The sequence below is a fragment of the Coregonus clupeaformis genome, chromosome 12 (assembly GCF_020615455.1).
Source record: "Coregonus clupeaformis isolate EN_2021a chromosome 12, ASM2061545v1, whole genome shotgun sequence".
In the NCBI taxonomy this organism is placed as follows: Eukaryota; Metazoa; Chordata; class Actinopteri; order Salmoniformes; family Salmonidae; genus Coregonus; species Coregonus clupeaformis.
In genome coordinates, this window is record NC_059203.1 from 55721176 (window position 1) to 55741305 (window position 20130).

At 44.3% G+C, this 20130-nt stretch overlaps 1 non-coding gene across 1 annotated transcript; it reads left to right on the forward strand.

Annotated features, from left to right (window-relative positions):
- Nucleotides 1-761: 761 nt before the first annotated feature.
- On the forward strand, nucleotides 762-842 carry trnas-uga. The gene has a single exon. It is a non-coding gene; the product is annotated as a tRNA-Ser (tRNA).
- Nucleotides 843-20130: the final 19288 nt, after the last annotated feature.

Genomic DNA, 20130 nt, shown 5'->3' on the forward strand with positions numbered 1-20130 from the left:
ACCTGGTTCAGGTTATCACTCAACCTACCATGGTAGTTACAAACAGCACAGGAATGAAATCATCAACTTGTATTGATCACATCTTTACTAATGCTGCAGAAATGTGCTTTAAAGCAGTATCCAAATCCATCAGATGTAGTGATCACAATACAGTAGCCATATCTAGGAAAACCAAAGTTCCAAAGGCTGGGCCTAATATTGTGTATAAGAGGTCATACAATAAGTTTTGTTGATGATGTAAATAATATTTGCTGATCTGTGGTGTGTAATGAGGAGCAGCCAGACGCTGCACTTGACACATTTATGAAATTGCTTATTCCATTTACTAATAAGCACGCACCCATTAAGAAAATGACAGTAAAAACGGTTAAATCCCCTTGGATTGATGAGCAATTGAAAAATGGTATGGTTGAGAGGGATGAGGCAAAAGGTATGGCAAATAAGTCTGGCAGCACAACCGATTGGCAAACGTACTGCAAATTGATAAAATCATGTGACTAAACTGAATAAAAATAAGAAACTATACTATGAAACAAAGATAAATGATATAAAGAATGATAGTAAAAAGCTCAAGGATGATCAAAAGAAACAGGATGCACCTGAGCTCAATTTCCAGTCTCATTGCAAAGGGTCTACTTATGTAAATATGTGCCACTAGAGATCCTGGTTCAAATCCAGGCTCTGTCGTAGCCGGCCATGACTGGGAGACCCATGCGACGCCGCACAATTGGGCCAGCGCCGTCCAGGGTAGGGGAGGGAATGGCCGGCAGGGATGTAGCTCAGTTGGTAGAGCATGGCGTTTGAAACGCCAGGGTTGTGGGTTCGATTCCCACGGGGGGCCAAAAAAATAATAATATATAAAAAAAGAATGTATGCACTCACTAACTGTAAGTTGCTCTGGATAAGAGTGTCTGCTAAATGACTAAAATGTAAATGTAAATATGGTCAGGTGCCACAAAGAGGGACTTAGGAAAATTGCAATTGGCTCAGAACAGGGCAGCACTACAGGCCCTGGGATGTACACAGAGAGCTAACATTAATAATATGCATGTCAATCTCTCCTGGCTCAAAGTGGAGGAGAGATTGACTTCATCACTACTTGTATTTGTGAGAGGTGTTGAATGCACCGAGCTGTCTGTTTGAAATACTGGCACACACCTCGGACACGCATGCATACCAGGTCTCTCTTGAAAAATAGATTTTATCTCAATGAGAAAAACCTGTATAAATAAAGGCTAAATAAACAATTTAAAAAATACCCCACAAGACATGCCACCAGAGGTCTCTTCACAGTCCCCAAGTCCAGAACAGACTATGGGAGGCGCACAGTACTACATAGAGCCATGAGTACATGGGACTCTATTCCACATCAAGGAGCTGATGCAAGCAGTAGAATCAGATTTAAAAAACTGATAAAAAAATACACCTTATGGAACATCGAGAACTGTTAAGAGACACAAACACAGGCACAGACACTTGCATACACACACACAATAACATACGCACTCCACACACACGCAGACATGGATTGTGTGTTGTAGATACAGTGAAGGGAAAAAAGTATTTGATCCCCTGCTGATTTTGTACGTTTGCCCACTGACAAAGACATGATTAGTCTATCATTTTAATGGTAGGTTTATTTGAACAGTGAGAGACAGAATAACAACAAAAAAATCCATAAAAACACATGTCAAAAATGTTCTAAATTGATATGCATTTTAATGAGAGAAATAGGTATTTGACCCCTCTGCAAAACATGACTTAGAACTTGGTGGCAAAACCCTTATTGGCAATCACAGAGGTCAGACGTTTCTTGTAGTTGGCCACCAGGTTTGCACACATCTCAGGAGGGATTTTGTTCCACTCCTCTTTGCAGATCTTCTCCAAGTCATTAAGGTTTCGAGGCTGACGTTTGGCAACTCGAACATTCAGCTCCCTCCACAGATTTTCTATGGGATTAAGGTCTGGAGACTGGCTAGGCCACCTCAGGACCTTAATGTGCTTCTTCTTGAGTACTCCTTTGTTGCCTTGGCCGTGTGTTTTGGGTCATTGTTATGCTGGAATACCCATCCACAAACCATTTTCAATGCCCTGGCTGAGGGAAGGACGTTCTCACCCAAGATTTGACAGTACATGGCCCCGTCCATCGTCCCTTTGATGCGGTGAAGTTGTCCTGTCCCCTTAGCAGAAAAACACCCCCAAAGCATAATGTTTCCACCTCCATGTTTGACGGTGGGGATGGTGTTCTTGGGGTCATAGGCAGCATTCCTCCTCCTCCAAACACGGCGAGTTGAGTTGATGCCAAAGAGCTCAATTTTGGTCTCATCTGACCACAACACTTTCACCCAGTTCTCCTCTGAATCATTCAGATGTTCATTGGCAAACTTCAGACGGCCCTGTATATGTGCTTTCTTGAGCAGGGGGACCTTGCGGGCGCTGCAGGATTTCAGTCATTCACGGCGTAGTGTGTTACCAATTGTTTTCTTGGTTACTATGGTCCCAGCTGCCTTGAGATCATTGACAAGATCCTCCCGTGTAGTTCTGGGCTGATTCCTAACCGTTCTAATGATCATTGCAACTCCACGAGATGAGATCTTGCATGGAGCCCCAGGCCGAGGGAGATTGACAGTTCTTTTGTGTTTCTTCCATTTGCGAATAATCGCACCAACTGTTGTCACCTTCTCACCAAGCTGCTTGGCGATGGTCTTGTAGCCCATTCCAGCCTTGTGTAGGTCTACAATCTTGTCCCTGACATCCTTGGAGAGCTCTTTGATCTTGGCCATGGTGGAGAGTTTGGAATCTGATTGATTGATTGCTTCTGTGGACAGGTGTCTTTTATACAGGTAACAAGATGAGATTAGGAGCACTCCCTTTAAGAGTGTGCTCCTAATCTCAGCTCGTTACCTGTATAAAAGACACCTGGGAGCCAGAAATATTTCTGATTGAATACTAATTTCCCTCATTAAAATGCAAATAAATTTATAACATTTTTGACATGCGTTTTTCTGTTTTTTTTGTTGGTTGTTATTCTGTCTCTCACTGGTCAAATAAACCTACCATTAAAATTATAGACTGATCATTTCTTTGTCAGTGGGCAAACGTACAAAATCAGCAGGGGATAAAATACTTTTTTCCCTCACTGTATGTGGTAGTAGAGTAGTGGCCTGAGGGCACACACTTAATGTGTTGGGAAATCTGTTGTGAATGTATTGTAATGTTTTTAAAATTGTATAAACTGCCTTAATTTTGCTGGACCCCAGGAAGAGTAGCTGCTGCCAAGGCATGGGGATCCATAATAAATATAACTACAGATACAGTCAAAATCCTAGAGGAAAACCTGGTTCAGTCTGCTTTCCACAAGACACTGGTAGATAAATTCACCTTTCATCAGGACAATAACCTAAAACACAAGGCCAAGTCTACACTGTAGTTGCTTACCAAGAAGACAGTGAATGTTCCTGTCACGACTTCCGCCGAGGCTGCCTCCCCCCCTTGTTCGGGCAGGTTTCGGCGTTCGTCGTCACCGGCTTACTAGCTGCTGCCGATCCATTTATCATCACTCCACTTGTCTTGTCTAATTAATCACACACACCTGGTCCTTATCCCCAATTAGTAATTGTATAAGTGTTCCCTCTGCTTCCTTGTCTGTGTGGGTGATTGTTTGTTGTGAGCTGTGTGTAGCTCGGTTGAGCTACCCTTACCTTGTTGTTTGCCAGGGTAGATATTTCCCCTGTGCCTGAGTTTTGTTGTCGCATGCTTGCGCAACTGTTTATTGACGGAATAAACTTTTGGGTGACTGTCATTCATATTCCATTCACCCAGCTCAATGTAACATCGATAGGTTTAGGCTAGTACATGATACTCAAATTTTCCCTGTACCCATCACAAGGTTTCTACAACCTAGCCTATGAATGAAAGTTTACAACGTAGGTGCACTGGTCGAGATAATTGTTAGTAATCAAGGTGACAGACAGTGACACATTCAATACTGCCTTGCACACTCTTGCCTGCATCTAGCTGATCTAGGGTGTAATCATTAGTCCAACAGTTGCAAATTCAGGTATGTATATCCCCGTTTCGTTCCGTTTGCTTCCGTTTAAGAAACGTTTTTCAACAGAATCAGCGGAATGAATACACCCCTGATCACAAGCAAACAGTTCACTTTCATAGCAGCCACATAAAAACAGCATGATCACTTTGCTCGTTGTATATATAATTCCTTCTCGCAACTATCTACGTGCTCTCCTCCTCTCACCTTTTCCCTTCTCTTGTGTCACACCCTGATCTGTTTCACCTGTCTTTGTGGTTGTCTCCAACCCCTCCAGGTGTCGCCCATCTTCCCCACTATCCCCAGTGTATTTATACCTGTGTTCTCTGTTTGTCTGTGGCCAGTTTGTTTTGTTCCGTCAAGCCTACCAGCATTTTTCCCCTTGCTCCTGTCTTTCTCAAGTTCCTGTTTTCTAGTTTTCCCGGTTTTGACCATTCTGCCTTCCCTGACCCTGAGCCTGCCTGCCGTTCTGTACCTTGTCAAATCACCCTGGATTATTGACCTCTGCCTGCCCTGACCCTGAGACTACCTGCCGTTCTGTACCTTTTGGACTCTGATCTGGATTACTGACCTATGCCTGCCCTTGACCTGTTGTTTGCCTGCCGCCTGTTTTTGTAATAAACTTTTGTTCCTTCGACACTGTCTGCATCTGGATCTTCTCCTGAAATGTGATAGTACGAACTGGCCATGACTCAGACCAGCTCCGCAACGCCATCTCCTCCCAAGGAGCCACCATTGGAAGGCACAAGGAGTTGCTTCGTGGTCTCATGGAAGGCTTCCAGACCTTGGCCGAACGCCATGACCGAGCGTTTAACACATTGCTGGAGCAATTCCGCTGGGGTTGTCTGTTAGGCAGCCTACCACGACTGTAACCTCCCAGCCCCTCAGTAACCCGGCTGTTAGAAGTACCCTGGTTTCCCGAGAACTTCGCTTACCTCCCCCGGGATGCTTCGCCTGAGTGTCGGGAACCTGTCAAGGATTTCTCGCTCATTGTTCGCTCATCATCGAGCTGCAGCCCTCCTCCTTCCCCTTGGACATCACGCTGATGTCCGGGAGGGCTCTTGCCTGGGCTACGGCAGTGTGGGAACAACAGACGGCCATATGCTTCAGTCTGGAGGAGTTCATGCAGGAGTTAAATAAGGTTTTCGATGCTCCATTGTCGGAAGGTAGGCTGCACGGAAGATACTCCAGCTTCTGCAAGAATTCTAGAGTGTGGCAGACTATGCAGTGGATTTCCGCACGTTGGCAGCTGAGTGTGCCTGGAACCCGGAAGCATTGGAGGAAGTAAAGGACGAGCTTGCAGCCCTGGAACTACCGACGGATATCGACTCGCTCATCGCCTTGACTATTCGGATCGATGGGCGACCACGTGAACGAAGGAAGGAGAGGAAGTCCGATTCCACTCGCCCACCCAAGGATTCCACCTCGCCCCGAGGCATCCCGTTGCCGAGAGAACCCGAGGCTACCCGAGTTCCCCCAAGAGTCTCCGAAGTCTGCCGATTCACCTCTTCCCGAGCCGATGCAACTAGGCAGAGCTAGGCTGTCTCCAGCCAAATGGCAATACAGGCTTCAAACGAAGAGTTGCCTGTATTGCGGGACTACTGGTAATTTTGTGTCCACTAAAAGACCAGGCTCACCGGTAGGAGAGAGTACTCTGGTGGGCCATACGGATAACTTTTCCTCTCCCCTTACTCGCACCCCCTTTCATGCCATCTTGCTGTGGGGGAACCAGCCGAAATCTCTCCGGGTACTCATCGACTCTGGGGCCGATGAGAGCTTTTTGGACACTACCCTGGTGTCCGAGCTGGGCATCCCCACTCAGCCCCTCTCCATTCCCATGGATGTTAGAGCACTGGACGGGCGCGCTATAGTCCGGGTTACCCACAATACCACCCCCATCAACCGATGAGTATCAGGGAACCACAGTGAGACGATCCAATTCCTGCTAAGGTTCCCGTGGTATTGGGCTTCTCTTGGCTCCAGCGACAAAACCCCTTTATTGACTGGTCTACTGGTCCCATCATGGGCTGGAGCCCGTTCTGCCACACTCATTGCCTGAAGTCAGCACAGCCTGCCCCTGGACGTCTTCCTGGGGGCTCGGAAGTTGCCTCGGACCTCTCCGCCATTCCCGCGAAGTACCAGGACCTCCGGGAGGTGTTCAGTAAGACCCTATGACAGCAGAATCGACCTTCTCCCAGGCACCACTCCGCCCAGGGGACGACTGTACTCGCTGTCGGGTCCGGAGACCAAGGCTATGGAGACCTACATTGAGGACTCCCTAGCTGCTGGGTTAATCCGTCCTTCTGCCTCCCCCGCCGGCACAGGGTTCTTCTTTGTGGAGAAGAAGGACAAAATCCTGTGCCCGTGCATCAACTACCGGGGCCTCAACAACATCACAGTGAAGAACCGCTACCTGCCACCACTCATCTCCTCGGCCTTCAAGCCGCTCCAGGGGGCCAGCGTGTTCTCCAAGCTGGATCTACGGAACGCCTACCACCTGGTGCAGATACGGGAGGGGGACGAGTGGAAGACTGCCTTCAACACGACCAGCGGTCACTACGAGTATCTGGTCATGCCATTTGGCCTTACCAATGCTCCAGCTGTGTTCCAGGCCCTGGTTAATAATGTTCTCCGCGACATGTTGAACCAGTTCGTCTCCAACGCTTCCTGGAGAACCAGCTTTTTGTGAAAGCAGAGAAATGCAGATTCCATCGCTCCACCATCCCCTACAACATCGCTGCAGGGAGTGTACAGATGGATCCCGGTAAGGTGAGAGCACCCTGTCTTCCCCCTTCTGCACTCACCTCTCCCAAGGTTCCGTTCACATTGACTCCACCTCAAACACTGTTTCACCACTGCTCCCATCTTGGTTCATCCTGACCCGTCCCGCCAGTTCGTGGTGGAGGCCGATGCTTCGGATGTCGGAGTGGGGGCTGTCCTGTCCCAGCATTCGGCACTGGACTTCAAGTTACATCCCTGCGCCTTCTTCTCCCATCGCCTCAACACCACGGAGAGGAATTACGATGTGAGAAATCATGAGCTTCTCGCGGTGAAGATGGCGTTGGAGGAGTGGAGGCGCTGGCTGGATGGGGCGGAACATCTGTTCATTGTGTGGACAGACCACAAGAACTTGGAATATCTCTGCACCGCCAAGCATCTCAATTCCAGGCAAGCTAGGTGGGCCCTGCTTTTCACCCGGTTCAACTTCTCCCTCTCATACCGACTGGGATCCAATAATGTCAAGCCAGATGCGCTGTCACGCCGCTATAGTCTCGCGGCTACACCCCTGGAATCCGAGACAATCCTTCACACCTCGTGCTTGGAGACTGCACTCAGCGCAGCGTTCCCAGCTGAACCCCAACACACCAGCTGTCTGTGACCAGGCGAAAAAACCTTTCCAAGCCAAACCGTCATATCATGACCACTAACTGCTACACACAGCCTACATCGTTGTCATGTCATAGTCAACTAGAACTAATGCGTTAGTAAAAGAAAGACCAAAATAAATAAATGTTGAGATGTTGACGAAAACATGAGCAGAGAAACAAAATAGTACTTTTAAGATTTTTTTGGGAAGATGACTATTTGTTTTTTGACTAAATTAACTACAATAGAAGTATCAAAGATTATATGGGAAATGTAAAAGCAGTTAAAGCCTACGAGATAGAATTCTGACAATGTACGTGTATATGTCACGCCCTGGCTCTGGGGACTCTAGTATGTTGAGCCAGGGTGTGAGTTTTCATTTGTGTTCGTTCTAGTATTGTGTTTCTATGTTGGCCAGTGTGGTTCTCAATCAGAGGCAACGTGAATCAGCTGTTGCTTGTTGTCTCTGATTGGGAACCATACTTAGTCAGCCTGTTTCCCACAGTATGGTGTGGGATCTTGTTCCTTTTGGTTTGTACCGTAGGACTTCACGTATCGTTTGTTGTTTTGTTCGTGTAACATTAATAAAAAGCATGTTCACCTTCAACGCTGCGCCTTGGTCCTCTGTTCCCGACGATCGTGACAGTATATTTGAATGATAGTGATCCTGCATTGTTGATGGTAACGTTCGGCCATCAGAATGCTGATGTTCCATTCGTGTGCAATGCTACAAGTGGAATGCTTGTGTACTCCATGTCATTTTGCTGGCACTATGCCTGTGCCAGTTTCATGGCTTTGGCTTTGCTTATTTGTCTTTGGTTTAGAAAGTTGAAATATTTGAAATAGCCTAACCCTTGATGTTACCTGAACCTTGACTCTGGATTAGTAATAAATGCTGGTTAACAGCAAAGCCAATTGTGGAATTCATTTTTATATTGTACAAAACATTTTTAAAGTATTGTTACATTAACATTCTGTCATGTAAAAACTATATCCACCCAGACATATGTAAAGGTCTGTCGTTGTATTTTGTGTGGTTGTTATATGACTATTTTAGTTACAGTTATGGTCTGTTTTGAAAATAAATATATGGAAAACCCAAAATGTGCCTGACTATGACAGACATGAATACTGTGTATTTTATTGGCGTTAATATCAGGACAATAACAGTGAGCCTTTTAAATACAAATAACATATTTAAAGGCCTCTCCCATATTCATCAGTTGTGGTAATTGTAGTACTTATTTATTTAACCTCTGCTGTTCTCAAACCTGGTTGTGACAAAGTGATATGCAGTTACATTCCTTTTTGAACAGACTGGAGCATCTTGAACCGCAAAAGCTGCCTTCTGTCTTACAGGAGACAATCTGTGCCTGAGCTACAACTAACCCTAAGTGACCTGTTAGCTCAACAATACATGTTTGAGACACACTCTCCAGTCCAGTCTGATCTGTGACCCACTAGCACCTTCCCCGGTCAGAGGGGAACGAGGCAACCTCCCAGAGTTACATACAGGGATACTGTATTGACATACAACTGATATGGATTGGCAATGGTGGTGTGAATGGTAGTGGGACAGCTAAATGCTACGGGAACATCTATTACATCACAAATATACACAGAGGCAGCATACGGCAATAGTAACCACTACTATAAAGAACAACTAGCAAAACAAATACACAACTCACTTTAAACACGCACACCATCCAACATGTGCATGACAGAGATAAGCTTGTTGATGCACACAGGAGACAGCAAGAAAAGGATGGGCAGATGTCAAGCCCCCTAGCAACTGGGCCCTAGTGACAAACCAACCAGTGACCAGGGTCATAGGTGTGAAAGGCCAGTTTATGCCTCTAAGAAAGGGCTGTGAGATGGTGCTAAGAGACACCGGCAAGGAATTCATATCAATAAAGCTTCAGTGAGAACAACCTTAAACTTCAACAAAGTCCTCCTTGTGCAGGCAAGGGTGGCATTTCTGCTTGACAACATTGCAGACTGCATTGTATCAACCATTGGTTATGTGACACATTATTGACTGCAAAGTCGGGGATCCGATTGCTACAACATGCGATGTGGTTAGTTGATGTGTTCAACACCTACCCAAGATCTGGCAGCAATAAAAAAGTGAGCCATCCCCTTACTGACCTGCTAAGAAACCAGCTAGGAAAGGAGGAATGGGAGCTAGCGATGAAAAGGGGGTAAGCTAACAAGGAAATAGAGATTTCACATGTAGGGATTCAACACGGCCAGTAGATGTCGATATTATTGGTCTAAAGCACGTGTCAAACATTTCACGGAGGGCCGAGTGTCTGAGGGTTTTCGCTCCACACTTGAACTTGATTGATGACTTAAGGTCACTAATTAGTAAGGAACTCCCCTCACCTGTTTGTCTAGGTCTTAATTGAAAGGAAAAAAACAAAACCTGCAGACACTTGGCCCTCCGTGGAATGAGTTTGACACCCCTGGACTCTAAAGGGAGCGAGGAAAGGAAAGGAGGGTGAATTATTTCCTCCTTTTTGTTTCGGTTATTATGACAGCTATCAGCCTCCTATGCAAATATGATGACGGTGACTCTGTTTCAGGACGTCATAGATGGTTCCAGTCTCGTACTCAGCATGTACTTCCTCCACATTTCACATTCACCTCCAGCATCTCTTTTGGTTCCTCATTCCATCCTTGTGGGCAAAACTGTGAATAACCCAGAGGAACTTTCTAAATGTCAAAGTGTATCGGACTGCCCCGGTTTTATCTTAACAAAAAGGGGAATTCACCCGCCATTATCTTCACTTCCCTTTCTCTAAACTCTGGAGTTATCATGAACGTGAATATATTTCTGGAAATCCCCTTCCCAAAAGTCATGTTCCACACAGCTGTTATTATCTCGCGCTCTAAGTGTAGATATTATACATGTTGTTTAAACTGTATGACTGGGTCATTTTCCTGACATTTCCCTGACAATTCACTGGAGTCATATTCTCTAGGCTAATACAGTTGACCATATCCATTCATGACGAGTATTTGTAATCTTGTAATCTTGTTCTAATTCTACACATTAGAACAACATTCAGTTGCATAGCATCTAGAGCATTCTAAGAACTGTTATTGGTCAATAATGTCAAAAATCTCTGGCTCTGTTATATCCCATTCTTTTGTTGGCCCAAACAAATCTTACATATTGTAGGCAACTGTAGCCTATACAAAATTATAAATGCAATTTTATAATGCCATTTATAGTACCTTCAGAAAGTATTCATACCCCTTGACTTATTCCAGATTTTGTTGTGTTACAGCCTGAATTCAAAATGCATAAAATATATATTTTTTCAAACGGACAATACTCCATAATAACAAAGTGAAAACATGTTTTTAGAAATTGTCAAAACATTTATGGAAAATGAAATACAGAAATCTCATTTACATAAGCATTCACACCCCTGAGTCAATACTTTGTAGAAGCACCTTTGGCGGCGATTACAGCTGTGAGTCTTTTTGGATAAATCTCTAAGAGCTTTGCACACCTGGATTGTACAATATTTGCCAACTATTATTTTTTTAAATTCTTCAAGCTCTGTCAAGTTGATTGTTGATCATTGCTAGACAGCCATTTTCAAGTCTTGCCTTAGATTTTCAAGCTGATTTAAGTCAAAACTATAACTAGGCCATTCAGGGACATTCAATGTCATCTTGGTAAGCATCTCCAGTGTAGATTTGGCCTTGTGTTTTAGGTTATTGTCCTGCTTAAAGGTGAATTTGTCTCCCAGTGTCTGTTGGAAAGCAGACTGAACCAGGTTTTCCTCTAGGATTTTGCCTGTGCTTATAGCTGTATTCCGTTTATTTTTATCCTAAAAAACTCCCTAGTCCTTACCGATGACAAGCATACCCATAACATGATGCAGCCACCATAATGCTTGAAAATATGAAGAGTGGTAGTCAGTGATGTGTTGTGTTGGATTTGCCACAAACATAACGCTTTGTATTCAGGACAAAAATGTAATTTCTTTGCCACATTTTTTGCAGTATTAATTAAGTGCCTTGTTGCAAACAGGATGCATTTTTTTTTCTGTACAGGCTTCCTTCTTTTCACTCTGTCATTTAGGTTAGTATTGTGGAGTAACTACAATGTTGTTGATCCATCCTCAGTTTTCTTACATCACAACCATTAAACTCTGTAACAGTTTTGGCCTCATGATGAAATCCCTGAGAAGTTTCCTTCCTCTCCAGCAACTGAGTTAGGAAGGACGCCTGTGTCTTTGTAGTAACTCAGTGTATTGATACACCATCCAAAGCCAAATTAATAATTTCACCATGCTCAAACAGTATTTAGCGTCTGCAACTTATTTTAACAATTTGTTAAGCACATTTTTACTCCTGACTTATTTAGGCTTGCCATAACAAAGGGGTTTAATATTTATTGACTCAAGACATTTCAGCTTTAACATTTTTATTTAACATTTCTAAAAATGTCTACAAACAAAATTCCACTTTGACATTATGGGGAATTGTGTGTAGCTCAGTGACACAAAATCTTAATTTAATACATTTTAAATTAAGACTTTAACACAACACAATGTGGAAAAAGTAAAGAGGTGTGAATACTTTCTGAATGCACAGTATAAAACTGCTTCATTGATAACAGTCAAACCAGATAATTAAACAAATCTAAAGTTTTTGCCTCCAAACTAGTTTTATGATGGAAATAAATTATGCTGATGATGAGATTGAAGAGCTCATGCAGCAGCCAGGGAAACATTTTGTATAAATAGGCAGGCATGTGGTTGACTTATGATCATTTCACCAAATCAGTTCAAATTAAAGCTGCAAGCAGTGTTTCGGGGTCCTAGAACAAGGCCAGAGCCCCACAATCTTCAGTTTACAGTCCTGCATAGCACTGCAATAGGCGACTGTTCTTATTTACATCATGTATACCAAATTGCATGACTCTAAGTTCAACAGTTCAACAGTTATGGGCCGAAGTGTGCTATAACTGGTCTGGTGTGGCTAATATTAGTTTTTGGTTTTATAGATATCAACTCCAAACTTGATTTGTGTGTTCAGAGTTGGTGTCATCGAACCCTATGACAAGTTTAAAGTTGATGGAACAAAGTAGCATGGATGCGTTTCAATTGGAACACAGTTTCACATTTATTGATTGGCTTCGCAAATTCATTAGAGACATATACCATAAGCATGCATACCAACTATCGAGTCAATCCAATTTACAGTTCACGAGAAGACGATTTTAGGTTTTAAGATTTTGCCAAAAATACAAGACGGTGGAAAATCCATAACGGCAGACTTTATGGATTCTTTAGGCAAATATGTTCCTGTGATGAGAGAGGTCTATATACCGAATCTTGTAACTCTACGTCAGATGAGGCCCCAATGAGATTCTTTGGAATGTGTGAATGTTTGACCATTGACTGTAGCACCACATATGAGTCAATCAGTGCCAATGTTGGCATGCCAATTACTCTTGATGGTTTCTACAATACTGCAAAGTTTCATCAAATTTGACCAATCAGAAATGGCCGTCATTGCCCTAAGTGTGCAAAAGCGCCATCCACTGTCCTGGAGCGGCCATCTTGGTATGCAACAACTATTCCTTAGCAACCTGTCTAGAGGCTAGGGTAGAGACTCATAGGGGAGAGTGGGGTAAGTTGAGCCAAAGGGTTAGTTAAGCCACTCCTTGTTTCTAGGAAACCATACACAAAATGAATAATGTGACCAAATATTCAGGAAGAGGTGGCAGGTCGTAGTGATCTGCGGGTTATATCCGCGGGGCGGGTGGTTTAGGGTCATTAAATATTGTGTGGATATCAGGCGGGTGGGTGGCAGGTGGATTGAATAAAGATAAAAACCAATAGGCCTACTTTAACTAAATCCATAAATGTATAATTATTGTGCAATTTACAGTGCATTATGAAAGTATTCAGACCCCTTGACCTTATGCACATTTTGTTATGTTACAGCCTTATTCTAAAATAGATCAATCTACACACAATACTCCATAATGACAAAGCAAAAACAGGTTTTTAGAAATTCTTGCAAATGTTTTAAAAATATAAAACTGAAATATGATATTTACATAAGTATTCAGACCCTTTACTCAGTACTTTGTTGAAGCACCTTTGGCTGCGATTACAGCCTAGAGTCTTCTTGGGTATGGCGCTTAGCACACCTGTACTTTGGGAGTTTCTCCCATTCTTCTCTGCATATCTTCTCAAGCTCTGTCAGGTTGAATGGGGAGTGTCGCTGCCCAGCTATTTTCAGGTCGCTCCAGAGATGTTCGATCGGGTTCAAGTCCGGACTCTGGCTGGGCCACTCAAGGACAATCAGATACTTGTCCAGAAGCTCCTGTGTTGTCTTGGCTGTGTGCTTAGGGTTGTTGTCCTGTTGGAAGGTGAACCTTCGCCCCAGTCTGAGGTCCTGAGCGCTCTGGAGTAGGTTTTCATCAAGGACCTCTCTGTACTTTGCTCTGTTTATCTGTTCCTCGATCCTGACTAGTCTCCCAGTCCCTGCCGCTGAAAAACATCCCCAAAGCATGATGCTGCCACCACCATGCTTCACCGTAGGGATGGTGCCAGGTTTCCTCCAGACGTGACGCTTGGCATTCAGGCCAAAGAGATCAATCTTGGTTTCATCAGACCAGAGAATCTTGTTTCTCATGGTCTGAGAGTCTTTAGGTGCCTTTTGGGAAACTGCAAGCGGGCTGTCATGTACCTTTTACTGAGGAGTGGCTTCCATATGGACACTCTACCATAAAGGCCTGATTGATTGAGTGCTGCAGAGATGGTTGTCCTTCTGGAAGGTTCTCCCATCTCCACAGAGGAACTCTGGAGCTCTGTCAGAGTGACAATCGGGTTCTTGGTCACCTCCCTGACCAAGGCCCTTCTCCCCTGATTGCTCAGTTTGGTTAGGCGGCCAGCTCTAGGAAGAGTCTTGGTGGTTCCAAACTTCTTCCATTCAAGAATGATGGAGGCCACTGTGTTCTTGGGGACCTTAAATTTACATTTACATTTTAGTCATTTAGCAGACGCTCTTATCCAGAGCGACTTACAGGAGCAATTAGGGTTAAGTGCCTTGCTCAAGGGCACATTTACGTCATTTAGCAGACGCTCTTATCCAGAGCGACTACAAATTGGTGCATTCACCCTATAGCCAGTGGGATAACCACTTTACAATTATACTTTTTTTTTTTTTTTTGGGGGGTAGAAGGATTACTTTATCCTATCCCAGGTGTTCCTTAAAGAGGTGGGGTTTCAAATGTCTCCGGAAGGTGGTGAGTGACTCCGCTGTCCTGGCGTCGTGAGGGAGCTTGTTCCACCATTGGGGTGCCAGAGCAGCGAACAGCTTTGACTGGGCTGAGCGGGAACTATGCTTCCGCAGAGGAAGGGAGCCAGCAGGCCAGAGGTGGATGAACGCAATGCCCTCGCCTGGGTGTAGGGACTGATCAGAGCCTGAAGGTACGGAGGTGCCGTTCCCCTCACTGCTCCATAGGCAAGCACCATGGTCTTGTAACGGATGCGAGCTTCAACTGGAAGCCAGTGGAGTGTGCGGAGGAGGGGGGTGACGTGAGAGAACTTGGGAAGGTTGAACACCAGACGGGCTGCGGCATTCTGGATGAGTTGTAGGGGTTTAATGGCACAGGCAGGGAGCCCAGCCAACAGCGAGTTGCAGTAATCCAGACAGGAGATGACAAGTGCCTGGATTAGGACCTGTGCCGCTTCCTGTGTAAGGCAGGGTCGTACTCTCTGAATGTTGTAGAGCATGAACCTGCAGGATCTGGTCACCGCCTTGATGTTGGCAGAGAACGACAGGGTGTTGTCCAGGGTCACGCCAAGGCTCTTCGCACTCTGGGAGGAGGACACAACGGAGTTGTCAACCGTGATGGCGAGATCATGGAACGGGCAGTCCTTCCCCGGGAGGAAGAGCAGCTCCGTCTTGCCAGGGTTCAGCTTGAGGTGGTGATCCGTCATCCATACTGATATGTCGGCCAGACATGCAGAGATGCGATTCGCCACCTGGTTATCAGAAGGGGGAAAGGAGAAGATTAGTTGTGTATCGTCAGCGTAGCAATGATAGGAGAGGCCATGTGAGGATATGACAGAGCCAAGTGACTTGGTGTATAGGGAGAAAAGGAGAGGGCCTAGAACTGAGCCCTGGGGGACACCAGTGGTGAGAGCACGTGGTGCGGAGACAGCTTCTCGCCACGCCACTTGGTAGGAGCGACCGGTCAGGTAGGACGCAATCCAGGAGTGAGCCGCGCCGGAGATGCCCAGCTCGGAGAGGGTGGAGAGGAGGATCTGATGGTTCACTGTATCAAAGGCAGCAGACAGGTCTAGAAGGACAAGAGCAGAGGAGAGAGAGTTAGCTTTAGCAGTGCGGAGAGCCTCCGTGACACAGAGAAGAGCAGTCTCAGTTGAATGACCAGTCCTGAAACCTGACTGGTTTGGATCAAGAAGGTCATTCTGAGAGAGATAGCAAGAGAGTTGGCTAAAGACGGCACACTCAATAGTTTTGGAAAGAAAAGAAAGAAGGGATACTGGTCTGTAGTTATTGACATCAGTGGGATCGAGTGTTGGTTTTTTAAGAAGGGGTGCAACTCTCGCTCTCTTGAAGACGGAAGGGACATGGCCAGCGGTCAAGGATGAGTTGATCAGCGAGGTGAGGTAGGGGAGAAGGTCACCGGAGATGGTCTGGAGAAGAGAGGAGGGGATGGGGTCAAGCGGGCAGGTTGTTGGGCGGCCTGCAGTCACTAGTCGCAAGATTTTATCTGGAGAGAGAGGGGAGAAAGAAGTCAAAGCATAGGGTAGGGCAGTGTGAGCAGGACCAGCAGTGTCATTAGACTTAACAAACGAGGATCGGATGTCGTCAACCTTCTTTTTCAAAGTGGTTGACAAAGGTCATCCACAGAGAGGGAGGAGGGGGGGATTCAGCAGTGAGGAGAATGTGGCAAAGAGCTTCCTAGGGTTAGAGGCAGATGCTTGGAATTTAGAGTGGTAGAAAGTGGCCTTAGCAGCAGAAACAGATGAAGAAAATGTAGAGAGGAGGGAGTGAAAAGATGCCAGGTCGGCAGGGAGTTTAGTTTTCTTCCATTTCCGCTCAATGCTGTAGACATTTTTTGGTACACTTCCCCAGATCTGTGCCTTGACACAATCCCGTCCCGACCATGGCTTGGTTTTTCCTCGGACATGCACTGTCAACTGTGGGACCTTATATAGACAGGTGTGTGCCTTTCCAAATCATGTCCAATCAATTGAATTCACCACAGGTGGACTCCACTCAAGTTGTAGAAACATCTCAAGGATGATCAATGGAAACAGGATGCACCTGAGCTCAATTTCGAGTCTCATAGCAAAGGGTCTGAATACATATGTAAATAAGGTATCTGTTTTTAATTTTTTATAAATTTGCAAAAATGTCTATAAACCTGTTTTAACTTTGTCATTATTGGGTATTGTGTGTAGATAGATTTTTTATTTTTTTAATCAATTTTAGAATAAGGCTGTAACGTAAGAAAATGTGGAAAAAGTAAATGGGTCTGAATACTTTCCGAATGCACTGTATATCTATAGGCTACATTGATTAGATATCTTTTTATTATTTTTTTTTATGCCATTTAGCAGACGCTTTTATCCAAAGCGACTTACAGTCATGCGTGCATACATTTTGTGTATGGGTGGTCCCGGGGATCGAACCCACTACCTTGGCGTTACAAGCGCCGTGCTCTACCAGCTGAGCTACAGAGGACCATAAATTTGTATTTATTAGGATCCCCATTAGCCAATGTTTTTCTTTAATTATTTTAGGCTCTCTCAGTGCGTAAACCTAACCTTTAGGGCCTAACTAATAGCCTACACGCCAATCAACAAATGTTTTTGGGAAGGGGCAGACAAAATTAACGTCGATCCACAGAGGCAAAAAGGACAATGTCTGAGTTTTAAAAGCTGTGAAATGGAGAGAAGGGAGGGCCAGAAAAGTAATGTTTGGGAAAGATTTGGTGAAGTGGTAAAAGAGGATGATAACAGTGTTATGTGTGATGATTGTGAGGCGCTATACAAATTCCACAGTCACAAAACGAGACTTCAAATAGTAGCCTACTTTTCAGATGGGTTTAAATGGAAACTGAAATCTGGACACTGACTGTAGGTCTATAACCTCTTACATAGCCTTAATATTATCTCTTGAAATTAAGAAATTAAGCCTTTCGATACACAAAATCTAGGCTAAATGTTGACTCAGGAACAGGAGTGGGAAAATATGATTTATTTCATTCAGCATCTTGAGAGAATGCGTATGCACACTCAGATACTGCCTGTAGAGGTGCTATCAGCATCATAAAAGATGATAGTATGTCAACCACATAAAATATGCATCCAAGCCGAACTGAAATCTTATCAGAAACATGTTGGGTCCTTTTCACAGCTTTCTGTTTCCTTACAACCGGTCAAACTGATTCCAATATGGATTTTTTTTTGCATGTATCTAATTATAGACAAGTTGACTAACAAATAGCCTACCAAAATGTCAGAAATTATTAGCAGAAGCATTTTCTATATTAGCGGGTTAGGGTCGGGCGCTGGCCTCAGATTTTCATATGTAGTCGGGCGGTTGCAGATGGGTTATTAGCAAATGCGGGCGGGTGCACAAACTTGCACCACTAGCAGGTAGCCTAGTGGTTAAGAGCGTTGGGCCAGTAACTGACAGGTTGCTGGTTTGAATCCCTGAGCCAACTATGTGAAAAATCTGTCGATGTGCCCTTGAGCAAGGCATTTAACCCTAGTTGCTCTGGATAAGAGCGTCTGATAAATGAGTAAAATTTCATGGAGTTTGTGAAGGAAGAAATCACATGGAAAAGTGGTAAGCAAGTTATGTATAACAATGAAACCCTAAAAATGTATTGTGTTATAGGTTTCATGATGCTTGTACCTAAAACAAAGTAGATTGTTTTATACATCAGTTGGGGTCTCTATAAGCTACAATATGAGGTCATAAACCTAGCATGAAAGGGCATCCCTTGTAGCAAATAAAGTCATAATGTTTGCCTTAACGTAAGTTGAGCCAATGGCCACTGGGTAAGTTGAGCCAATGGCCACCATACCCCATACAAATGATGATTACATTTAGTCCATTTTATGCATAATATGCATAGTATTTTTGCAATGTGTCATGCAAATGAACTCAAGACATCATCATGCCCTGTGTATATAAACGTAAAACAATCAGGGGTCTAGCACCCAGAATGGGTAGCTGGTAGCGGTTGGAGATGCGTAGAACGTTGGATGGAAAAAATATGGCGGAAGCAGATGATGAAGTGGATTCTGAATCTAATGGCGGTAGAATCAAGGAGAATTTGAATATTGTCCAAAAGAATGGAAAATTGAGCAAAGTAGAGTACAGTGATGAGAATGTCACTTCGTATCTTGTAGGAGTATGGTTTGTTAATAAGGAGCAGCTGATCGAATTACCAATCTTGAGGAATCCATTTGAGATGTCCAAACTGGTGGAGAGAGTGCTGGGTAGGGTGAAGGCTGTGAGGATCACGAGAGGCGGGCTGGTTTAGATTTTTTGTGCTTCTGAGGATCAGAAGAAACGTGTGTTGTGTCCCACCCGATTTGATAAGTTTGAAGTGTCGTGTGTGTCTCTTAGGAACAGGGCACTCCTCAAGGGGGTTATATCTGGAATCTCGTGACAGTAGATGTTGAAGAGATGAAAAATATTCCTGGAGTGATTGATTCACGTCGGATGAATCTGGTGAATGAAGAAAAAGTGAATAACCTATCTGTTCTATTGGTTTTTGATACAGAGACGCTCCCTACTCAAGTGCAGTTGGAGTATATTAATTACAGAGTCAGAGCATTTATCCCAAGACCAATGCAATGTTTGCAGAAGGGAGAAGCCGAGATGTCCAAGTTGTGGAAAATATCATATTTGTGTTATAAAAGTGATGAAAATGTGACATGTTGCAATTGTGGTGGGAACCATGAAGCCACGACAAGGGTGAAAGAGAATGAGGTGGCCAAAGTCAGGGCTATTGTGAGAGAAAAATTTGGTATTTACCTGATTTGTTTAATATTAATAGTTAACAATTATATGCTTAACATTGGTAAAGAGATTTTCATAACTTGCAATACTGTGCTTCTGAGAAAGGATGGTTCCCCCCTCTCTGCTCTCTGCAGCTGGTCTGGGCGTATCGTCAAGGACATTGGGTGACTCAGAGATAACTTGCGACTCGGGATAGAGATAAACTTGAGGAACAGAATGTTTCCAATCATCTTCTCGGTGTCTCTGTCCATCCAGTTCTTCTGATATCTTTCAAGGGCACAGCTTTGTGGAGATATGAGTTGACAGAGGCTGGCTTGAACAGAAAGGAGTAACGGAACTAATGTTATCACTTGTTTGTGGGCTATGACCCGATACACAGAAGAAGAAGAAGAAGAAGAAGAAGAAGAAGAAGAAGAAGAAGAAGAAGAAGAAGAAGAAGAAGAAGAAGAAGAAGAAGAAGAAGAAGAAGAAGAAGAAGAAGAAGAAGAAGAAGAAGAAGAAGAAGAAGAAGAAGAAGAAGAGTCTAGCACCCCTTGAGGTTCTTGAGAAAGCAGCCAAAGAAGTGAGAGAAAAAATTGACTGAAAGACACTGAAGAGGTACATTGACAAAAAAGAACCAGTGCGAAAGAGGCTATAATAGAGTAGCAGAGGCCTACAAGGTCTTATCT